Here is a 10,423-nt window from a genome sequence, read left to right on the forward strand (position 1 = left end):
TAATTCTTGCAAGCCTCCTAGAATTAGAAGATAAGCATTCATGGATAAAGAGTGTTGTCAATGCCCATCAGTGTACAAAAGAACTCATCTCTCCACATAAAACACATTATCATTTAAAGTTTTCAGGAGCTGGAGATGTAGCTCAGCTGGTGCTTCTCTGTCTTCCATGAAGCCCTGGGCTTGATTCCTGCTGCTATATAAAACAAGGGCTGGAAGTGAAGAGACAGGAAGAGCAAACAAGTTCAAGATCATCTGGGCTGCATAGAAACTCTGCTCAAACACACACACACACAAAAAAAAAAAAAAAAAAATTAAGATCATACAGAGGTGCAGCAGTCCAAACTGCAAAATCCAAAACTACAAATGAGGCCGAGAGGAGAGGAAAGATGTCAGCCAACCCAGGCAATCTAAAACTCCATCTCAAAGTGGAGAGGGGAGGTCGTTAGGTACATAAGTCGGTAGAAAACTTGCCAGAGATGAACAAGACCCCAGGTTAAATCCCCAGTACAAGAAAATAAATTGTGTGTATGCGCATGCATGTGTGTGTTTGTCTTCCTCAGGAGCCACCTTATTTGTTTTAGAGACAGAGCCTCTCGCTAATCTGGAGCTCACCAATTAGAGAAGGCTGGGCCATCAAACCCTTGATATCCTGTTTTCACTTCCCCGTGCTGGGACTAAAGTGCTTGCCACCAAACCTGCCATCATGCCTTTTAATGTGGGTCCTGGGCCCAAACTCAGGTTCTCATGCTTGCATGACAAGCACTTTACCAAATGAGCTATCTCCTCAGATAATTTGGTTTGGAGCTCAGGCTGGAACAAATCTGCAAGGCGCCTGCCTCAGTCTCACAGTGATGGGACTCCAGGCACAGCTGTGGTGGTCATTGTGCCACAGCTGGGAAGGAGAACTTGAGCTGAGCAATTGCCCTAGGAGCCTGCCCTGTGAGCATGCCTGTGAAGCACTTTCTCGATTGCTAGCTAATATAAGAGGGTCGAGCCCAGAAGATAAGGAAAAGGTGAAGAGGCACCAGAAACAGCAGCTTCCTAACAAGGAGCTCAACCACGAGACCCAAAAGACAGAGAGGACCTTGGCCCACGAGAACCACCAGGCCATCAAGTCCATCAAGTCCGAGCCAGAGAGTGAGAACGAGGAACCAAAGAGGCCCTTAAGCCACTTCGAGCACCCCCACCGCTTCAGCAAAGGACTCAACAGCACTCCTCAGGAGCTGCGGCACTCCCTGGGACCTGCCTGTGCAGCCCACCTCTGTTATCTCCCGGCCCGGCCCTCTGCATCCCCACCCAAGTGCATCCCGATGGAGTGTTACGTGGTCCGGCCACCACCCATCAGCCCCCCACCTGACTCGCTGCCCCTGGAAGATGGAGGAGTCCATGTCATGCATAGAGATATGTGGATGTCAGTCTTCAGCTACCTCAGCCACCAAGACCTGTGTGTCTGCATGCGGGTCTGCAGGGGACCTGGAAACCGCTGGTGCTGCTGTAAGCAGTTGTGGACCCGAATCGACCTGAACCACTCCAAGTCCATTACACCCCTGATGCTAAGTGGCATCATCCGCGTCAGCCTGTCTCTCTTGACCTCAGCTGGACCAATATCTCCAAGAAGCAGCTGAGCTGGCTCATCAATCGGTTGCCTAGGCTCCGAGACTTGGTACTGTCAGGCTGCTCATGGATCACTCTCTCAGCCCTCTGTAGCTCCAGTTGTCCATTGCTCCGGACCCTGGATGTCCAGTGGGTAGAAGGACTAAAAGATGCCCAGATGTGGGATCTCTTGTCTCCACCCACAGACAACAGACCAGGTCAGAACGGACAATCGGAGCAAGCTCCGGAACATTGTAGAACTGCGCCTAGCTGGCCTGGACATCACAGACGCCTCCCTGTGGCTCATTATTCACCATATGCCCCTGCTCTCCAAGCTCCAGCTCAGTTTCTGTAACCACATCACTGATCAGTCCAATCAACCTGCTCACTGCAGTCAGCACACCCAAGACTCTCTGACAGAGATCAACCTATCAGGCTGCAATAAGGTCACTGACCAGTGCCTGTCCTTCTTCAAACGCTGTGGAAATATCTGTCATATTGACCTGAGGTACTGCAAGCAAGTCACCAAGGAGGCTGTGAGCAATTCATAGCTGAAATGTCTGTGCATGTCCAATTTAGGCAAGTGGAAAAGAAACTCCTGAAAAAGCTAAGTTAGTCCAGGACAAGAATGTAAATATGGAGAGTTGGAGGGCATACAGCAAGGGAGGGGGAAAGACTGCAAAAACAAGTGGGCCTATATTTCCCTTCGGAGACTACAGGACACAGTTCTGTTTTGCAAGTCTTGCCAAGGGAGAAGCCATTCAACCAGCCATTTGGGGATGAGTGAGCCAGATGTTTTCCTTTGCTCTTTCTGTATCACAGCTGCACTGCTTTCTGGACCGTTTCTAAGGTGGCCTTTAGAAGACATTCCAACTGGGAAGGAAGATGAGCTTTGGCGAAATCCTCTTAGAAGCCTAAGCTTAGTGTTTTATCAGTAGTTTTTGTTTGGGGTACCTTGTTCCTTGCAATGCTGAAGCTTTTGGTGTCAACATGGAGTGGGACACACACACCATCTGCAGCTGTCTTGACACATTTTGTTTAGTTGGTTTTGTTACATCTTACATTATGAAAAAACTATTTTTGTATAAATTGTTTAAAAATTATTTATGCAAGATTTTAAAAAGGGGGGGGGGGGTGTAGGGTCCAGGCCACTGTGAGCACATGGACTGGACTGTGAAGAAAGGTAGCTGAATGGAAGCCTGGAGCAAGCCAGTGAGCAGCCTTCTTCCACAGCTTCTGCCTTCAGTTTCCTGCCTTGGCTTCCCTCAATGACAGACTTCAACCTGTAAGTCAATAAACTTCTTCCTCCCCAAGTTGCTTTTGGTCAGTGTTCCATCACAGCTACGGAAAGCAGACGATACCAGTTTTTAGCTGGAGGAGTAGGAAGCTGGGGAGGGGTGTGTGGCTCAGGAAGAGAATGATTTCTATGTGTAAGGCCTAGTGTAATGTCTAGCACTGAGACCTGAGACACTAGAACTAAGGCAAGGGTATAGTGGCTCACAGCTGTTCTAGGACTCTGGAGGCCTTGAGAAAAAAGGATTGAGAGTTCGGGACCAGCTGTAAACCTGTAAACCCAGCTGCTTACAAGGCTGAGGCAAATAGATCCTAAGGTTACAGAGTTAGTTCAAATAAAGTAAAGAGAGGCCAGGGACATAGGTCAGCGGGTAAAGGAACCTGCAGCAGGCGCATGACAGTCAGAGTCAAGGCTACTGCTCACTGACACTTGGCTGGCTACAATTTTACACGGAAAATATGAAAATTTTATACACACAGGAGTAAAAGTTTAGCACATTTCTGTATTGCATTTAAAATAAGTATTCCTAACTGAAATTAGCAGATCAAAGGGCACAGCAAATGGTTCCTCTAGTAAGCAACACTATCAGTTCAACCCAACCCCGTGAGTGGTGACAACAGAGCTATTATCTAGTAACACACTCACCCTCTCTGTACAGGGACATCTGCAGATGCACAGGACTTTCTAGCCTCTGCCTTTACCCTCCAGGACTCTGGAGGTGGAGGCAGGTGGATCTCTGTGAATTTGAGGCCAGGCTGGTCTACAGAGTAAGACCCTTTCTCAAAATAAATAAATTAAAAAATATCAAAAAAAAAAAAAAAAGTAATTATAGTGTTGAAGGGACAGTAAGATTGTTCATCTGGACCCTTAGGACACTGCTGGAAGGAGAAAAAAGAACCTCCTGAAAACTGTCCTCTGACCTCCCTGCACACCCAAACATAAACACACAGTAAATACATGTAAAAAAAAATGTGATGTTCAGATCCGGTAACCAAGCCTCTAGGAGGCTAAGTGGGGAAGGGCTGAGAATTTGAAGCCAGCCTGGAATACAAAGACTCTATGTCAGAAACAGAGGAGGGAGAGAAAAGGAGGGGAGGTAGAGGGAGGAAAGGGGGGAAAATGAAGCAGAAGTGGGGAGGGGGGGAAAGTGGAAGAAAGAGGAGAGGGCTCTCCTGATTGGGCTCGTGTGATCGCTGCAGCCTCTTAAATAAAAACCATAAACCCACATCTCTGTCTTTGGATTCTCAGTCTCCTGAGGCTCCTTCCAAGAGAAACAACTTAATATTTGTTTCGCTTTATTTTATCCTCTATGTACATAGATAGCTTCCTTTAAACCTCACACAAGCCGGCAGTGAATACAATGAGCTGTTGTACAAACAAGGACGGTGAGTTGGAAGAAGGGTGCAATAACTTGCCCAGAGCTAGTAACACAGCCACCTGAGATGGAGAGCCAACCCACATCAGGGCTGTGCTCTTAAATCACTAAGACACTCTCAGCCTGAAACAACCCCACTATCCCTATTTCCTACCCAAATTCACCCTTTACGTTCTCCCTTATTCCTCAATTCAAGCAGCATCTGATTCATCAGACCTGGTTGTCTGCTTGCTTATTTCTCTCACTATGCAGCCCAGGCTGTCCTTGAACTCTGGATCGTCGTGCCAGAGCCTCCCTAAGTACAAGAATTAAAGGCAAGTGACCCACACCCAGCCTCCAGGCTCAGATAAACTTTCTTCCTTCTGTGTTACAATGGTATAACTGGGCACTTTATACTTTTACTATAGTGCTTATATCTGGCCATGTATCTTAGCTGGGTATTGATTATACAGAAACTGTGTTGATGAACAAAGGTTTACTGAAGCAACAACCATGCAGGTTCCTTTATACAGAGTGCTGAGTAACTAGACAGCTTTAGGGCTGGAGAGATTGGGTCAGCAGTTAAGAGCACTGACTGATCTTCCAGAGGTCCTGGGTTCAGTTCCCAGGCAACCACATGGTGACTTCCAAGTGTCTGTAATGGATCCGATCCCCTCTTCCAATGTGTCTAAAGACAGCTACAGTGTACTCATAAACAGAAAATAAACAAATAAATTTTCAAAACAAGAAAAACCTTAACTTTATAGGAAAGCACAGAAGTCTGAAGAACAGACTGAGACTCTTCAACTCAGCTCAGGGCCTGGCCTGAAAGGCAGGTAAACACTATCTGGTCAAGTTTCACCTTCAACATGGACAGAGCACAAACAACATAGAATTTCTGGCTGGACACTGTAATTGTTAGATCAATGTCTCAGATTTACTTTCATGATGGTATGAACCAAATGTTGACAGGCAGTTTTCACAGCATCTCCTTCCTGATGCACTATGTCATTTTCTCCATCGGTTTAGCCCTATTTTCTCTGTTCCTGTCCCACTCCAAGCCTCAATGAGGAAAGAGTCCTCAAAGATTCTTGATCACAGCATTTCTCCTCCAGCCAAAAAAATAATCAGCCTGCCTCCTTGTTACACAGGGTTCTCGGCCACACATCAGGACACCTGTATAGTAGCTCACCTGTATTGTATTTGATAACTGCTGATAAATGTTTGAGAAGTGCTGTAGAAGCAAACAAAATGTAAAAGTAAACTTTGTCCAAATCACTCTCTGTGAACTGAGCCTCACACCAGGGCTCACCCAGCCTCAGTGTACCCACTGCCCCATCAGCCTGGCCAACGCAGGCATCAGACCCTCCACTGCCACCCTGAGCAGCTGCCCCGTTCCCTCACTGCCACTAGCAGTGGCTTCTACAGTGCTTCCAAAGTCCCTCCTTCTCTCTGCATCCCCTCACCAATCAAACCTTCCATGTGCACTACAATGCAACAGTGCTGATTTGTTGCTATTAATAATCTCTGCTTGGTTCAAGCAATTTGACTTATTAAGCAAGTGCCTTGGGAAAGGGAGCATTTGTCCTCACATGCACCACAGACCTCAATGCTGGGGCTTGTTGTCATTCAAATTAACTATATACAATAAAGCTGTGCTGACAGTCCTCGTTTGAAGAATACATTTTACAAATACAACTAAAACTCTAGTTTGGAACTTTCTGGGTATCCTTGTAAAATTGGTGTAAGAGTCCATGAAAGGTCCTCTCCAACAGCTCAGGTGCAGGTGCTGTGGCAGTCAGGGAGGACTATCATCCACATGGAGAAGAAAAGCAAGCTTGCTTTTGAGCAGTCAGTCCCACCAGAACAGCACTTGGCCATCTGTGTCCCACTGCAAACACCTCCTACAATACAGGTGCTGGGCTCTCAGAACTCCTGACAGACCGACAGGCCTGAACATTTCTAGTGTTTAACACTTGAGCAAATTAAATGTGGGCATTACTACATACTACTGAATACACCAGATTCCTGCCAAAGCTACTTGCTGTCTTTGAAAGAGTATCACTAGAAAATGGCCTATCACGAGCTACATGCCAAGCCGAGTCTCTCTTACACAGGAAAAATATTCAGGAAACGGAAAGGGTTGTAGAAGCATGTGACCAGCACTTACAGAGGTCTGGTTCCTAGCACTGCCGGGAAAGTGAGCCACAGCTCCCAGCCACAGCACAGCCCACCCTCCTGATCCTCAGCATCCCAAATAAGACTTCCAAACTACTCACTCTTGGTCAATGTTAGGAAACAAGACTCCAGTGCTTTCTGACCAAATGTGAAACGACCACTTCTGTGCTCACACATGCTTACCTGTGGCACACATCCTGCAGAAAAGTCACGACGCTTTCCAGTAGGACTGCTCCCTGGCAAAGGACAGATAGGCAAAAACTGTCAGAAAGAAGCACAATTTACAAAGCCTAATAATTCACTATCACAATAAACTGACGGGGAAGACGTAGAGAGATCCTAGTATCACTGGGAGGCAGAACCAAGAATAACTTCAACAGGAGGAAAAAAAAAAAAAAACCACCAGGCAGTTCTCATCTTGTGAGCCGTCTCACCCATCGTCTCACCCATGAGTCTGCACATAAAGTGTGCAGTCTATTGCAGTCCCCACATAAAGCACATGTCTAAAGGCTTGGATACAGGGAACTGTGGAGGGCTGTGGCGACAGACCCAACTAAGGCAGGGCTGGATGATCATGCCCTAGCCAGAGAGAGTAAACTTGCTGCTAACTCAGAATTTCCTGACCTCTCTTTAAATTGGCTATGAACCCTGTCCCTTACCTCTGTGCGACAACTGAATGCACTTTCCTATAGATGAAGACATTAGAACAAATATTCAAAAGTCCATCATCTTATAGCAGCTGGGGAGATGGCCTACTGTGCTTAGACCTGTTCAATCCCTGAACCCACATTTCAAAAAAAGAAAAAGTTGGCAAGGTGGTGCAGGCATATATCCCAGACTGGAGGAGGAACAGGAGGATCCCTGGGGCTCACTCATCAGCCCCTGCAGCCGACCCGGCTAGGTCCAGGATAGTATAAACCCTGTCTCAAAAAGGAGGACAGTACAAAAGGGAGGGTAGAGTGGCATGTGCTATAAACCCCAGCACTTAGAAAGCTGACACACAAGGATCACAAGTTCCAGGCTAACCTGGCCTATATAACTAAACTTTGTATCAAAAACTAAAACAGTCAGGAATGGTAACGAGATGCTGTTAATCCCAGCCTTGAGGAGGCAGGCAGATCTTTGTGAGTTCAAGGTAGCCTGATCTATATTGTGAGCTCCAGGACAGCCAGGACTATGTAGAAAGACCCTGTCTCGAAAAAAAAAAAAAACAAGCATAAGACGGTAGAGCTCTTCCCTAGCATGTACGAGGCCTTAGGGTTAACATCCAGCATGAAAGAAAGAAGAAAGAGGGAAGGAGGGGGAGGGAGGAAGGAAGAAGAGGAGGAAGAAGAGAGAGGAAGAGGAAAAAGGAAGGAAGGGAGGTTGGGAGGGAGGGAAGGATGAGAAGGAGGGAAGGAAGGAAGGGGGAAGGAGGGAAGGAAGAAGGAAGGAAGGGAGGCAATAATCATGTTGGGCTGGAGAGATGGCTCAGCTGTTAAAAGCACTGACTGTTCTTCCAGAGGTCCTGACTTCAATTCCAGCAACCACATGGTGGGCTCACAACCATCTGTAATAGGATCTGATGCCACTCTTCTGGTGTGCCTGAAGACAGCGACAGTGTACTCACATACATAAAATAAATAAATCTTAAAATAATAATACTGTTAAGGACATTAAGTGATGAATATTTTGTTTTCCTTTCTGCAGTCCTAGGGATGGACTCAGAGCCTTATACATCTAGGAAAACAGACAACAGACTATCACATAATGAAAGCCCCAGCTTTGAAGAAACTTGAAATAATAAGAATATGGATGTAAGCAATGAGAGAAAAATGACATCTTCAAAATACTAAAATCTTCTGAAAGATCTAATTGTCACTGAAAAAAATAGGGCTCAGTATAATTTAATGACTTACACCTACAATCTCAGCACTGAGGGAGGCTTGCCATTAGTTTGCAGGCCAGTCTTGGTGACATAGTGAGATGCTATTTCAAAGAACCAAATTTTAAAAAACAAATGGAACTAGAAAGAAAACTCAAGGGTTAAGAGCACTGGCTACTTCTCCAGCACCCACAAGGCAGATCACAGCCATCTGTAACTCCTAATGCTCATACAGACACACACACAACAGGAAAAGCACCAATGTGTGTGGAATACAAATAAAGAAAGAAATGTTTAAATGTCGGGCATGTAGGTGAGGCGTTAGAGTGCTTGGCTGGCTCGCACCATGTGTGTCCTGGGTTCCATCCCCAGCACCATATAAAGTGGAACATGACAATGCACACTTGTTATGTCAGCACTGAGAGGTAGAAGCAGGGGGATCAGAAGTTCAGGAAGGCCAGCCTGGGCTATGAGGCCTTACCTCAGAGAAGAAAAGAATAAGAATTTTCCTAAACCCTTCAGAAACAAAACAAAATGCCTAGACATCCACAAAAGTAGGCTAAGAAAAAACAAAATCAAAAAATCAATTGAGCCGGGCGGTGGTGGCCACGCCTTTAATCCCAGCACTTGGGAGGCAGAGGCAGGAGGATTTCTGAGTTTGAGGCCAGCCTGGTCTACAGAGTGAGTTCCAGGACAGCCAGGGCTACACAGAGAAACCCTGTCTCGAAAAACCAAAAAAAAAAAAAAAATCAATTGAGCCAACTCTGCCAGAACTCGCTCTTCATCACTGCCCTCAGTCATGGGCAGCTCCGTTTCCTAAAACCCAGCATCCTCTGCCCTGAAGCAGTCTTACTTACACCTTGGCATCTGCTCCTTTTCTTCTAATACCCCTTCCTTCTACCCACATTTTCAGCTTCTGTGTGGTTTCCTCGGGACACCCTTATACATGTATTCCCTTCCACCCTCTACCAAGGCTCAGACAGCATCCCTATCTATTTCTCCAGGCAGAATACAGGCTCCCTTAAGGAGGTAGCCTAGCTCTCATATTTACCTTTTATATCAGAACCTGTTAACCAGTACAAGGGAGAAGTTGGTGTTTCAAGCATTATCTGTCAAAAGAACGCAGGATGCTGTACCCAAAATTATTATTTCTAACCCTAAAAAATATCTATGTAACAAAAAATACTATCTATGATGTAAACACCATATGGTAGGGTTGCAAAGAATACTAACTGAGAATACAAGTCACTGAAGACCCACTCACTAGCTGGGCTCCATCCCAGCTCCCGTCCTGCCTAGTCCCAATGACAAGTTAAATTCCTCTCTGCTTTGTTTCTCTCACCTACCTATAAAGGATGATAAAAATAGCAGCCTAACTCACAGCTAATAACATGTTTAACTTGATGCCACAGCAAATATCACAAAGAAACTCAGCTCTAGAGAATACAGAAGCACTGTGATATCACTGCGTACATAGACGTTTTAGTCTGTGAAGACTGTCCTTTGTAATATACTAAATCCCAAAGGAAACAATCTAAAATATTATTCCTCCAAGCAATTTTTTTTGAGGCAGCATCTTGCTACATAGCCCAGACTGGCCTAGAACTCTCTCTCTAGTCCAAGATGCCCTCAAACTCACTATACAGACTCCCTAGTACTAGGATTACAGGTCTGAGCCACTGTCCCTTGCTTGCTGAGAGAATTTTAAAACACACAAGATACAGCCTGCATTTGTAACCCCAGCACTATGAATGCAGAAGACAGCTGACTGGTATAAGCCTGAAGATAGTATGGACTACATACTAAAACAGTTAAAAAATAAAAGACAGATGAATATGCTGGGCGGTGGTGGCGCACGCCTTTAATCCCATCACTTGGGAGGCAGAGGCAGGCGGATTTCTGAGTTCAAGGCCAGCCTGGTCTACAGAGTGAGTTCCAGGACAGCCAGGGCTACACAGAGAAACCCTGTCTCGAAAAACCAAAAAAAAAAAAAAAAAAAAGACAGATGAATATAATGGCCCATGCCTTTAACGCCAGAACTCAGGAGGCAGAAGCAGGTGGATTGCTGCCAGCATGGTCGACAGCCATAGCTACACAGTGAGACCTTGTCTTGAAAAATACAAGATGAACAAATAACAAC

General features: G+C 45.8%; 1 pseudogene; it reads left to right on the plus strand.

Moving 5' to 3' along the window:
• The first annotated feature begins 851 nt into the window (after nt 1-851).
• On the plus strand, nt 852-2,209 carry LOC117702474 (lysine-specific demethylase 2B pseudogene; annotated as a pseudogene).
• Nucleotides 2,210-10,423: the final 8,214 nt, after the last annotated feature.

Source organism: Arvicanthis niloticus, unplaced genomic scaffold (assembly GCF_011762505.2).
Source record: "Arvicanthis niloticus isolate mArvNil1 unplaced genomic scaffold, mArvNil1.pat.X pat_scaffold_845_arrow_ctg1, whole genome shotgun sequence".
NCBI lineage: Eukaryota > Metazoa > Chordata > Mammalia > Rodentia > Muridae > Arvicanthis > Arvicanthis niloticus.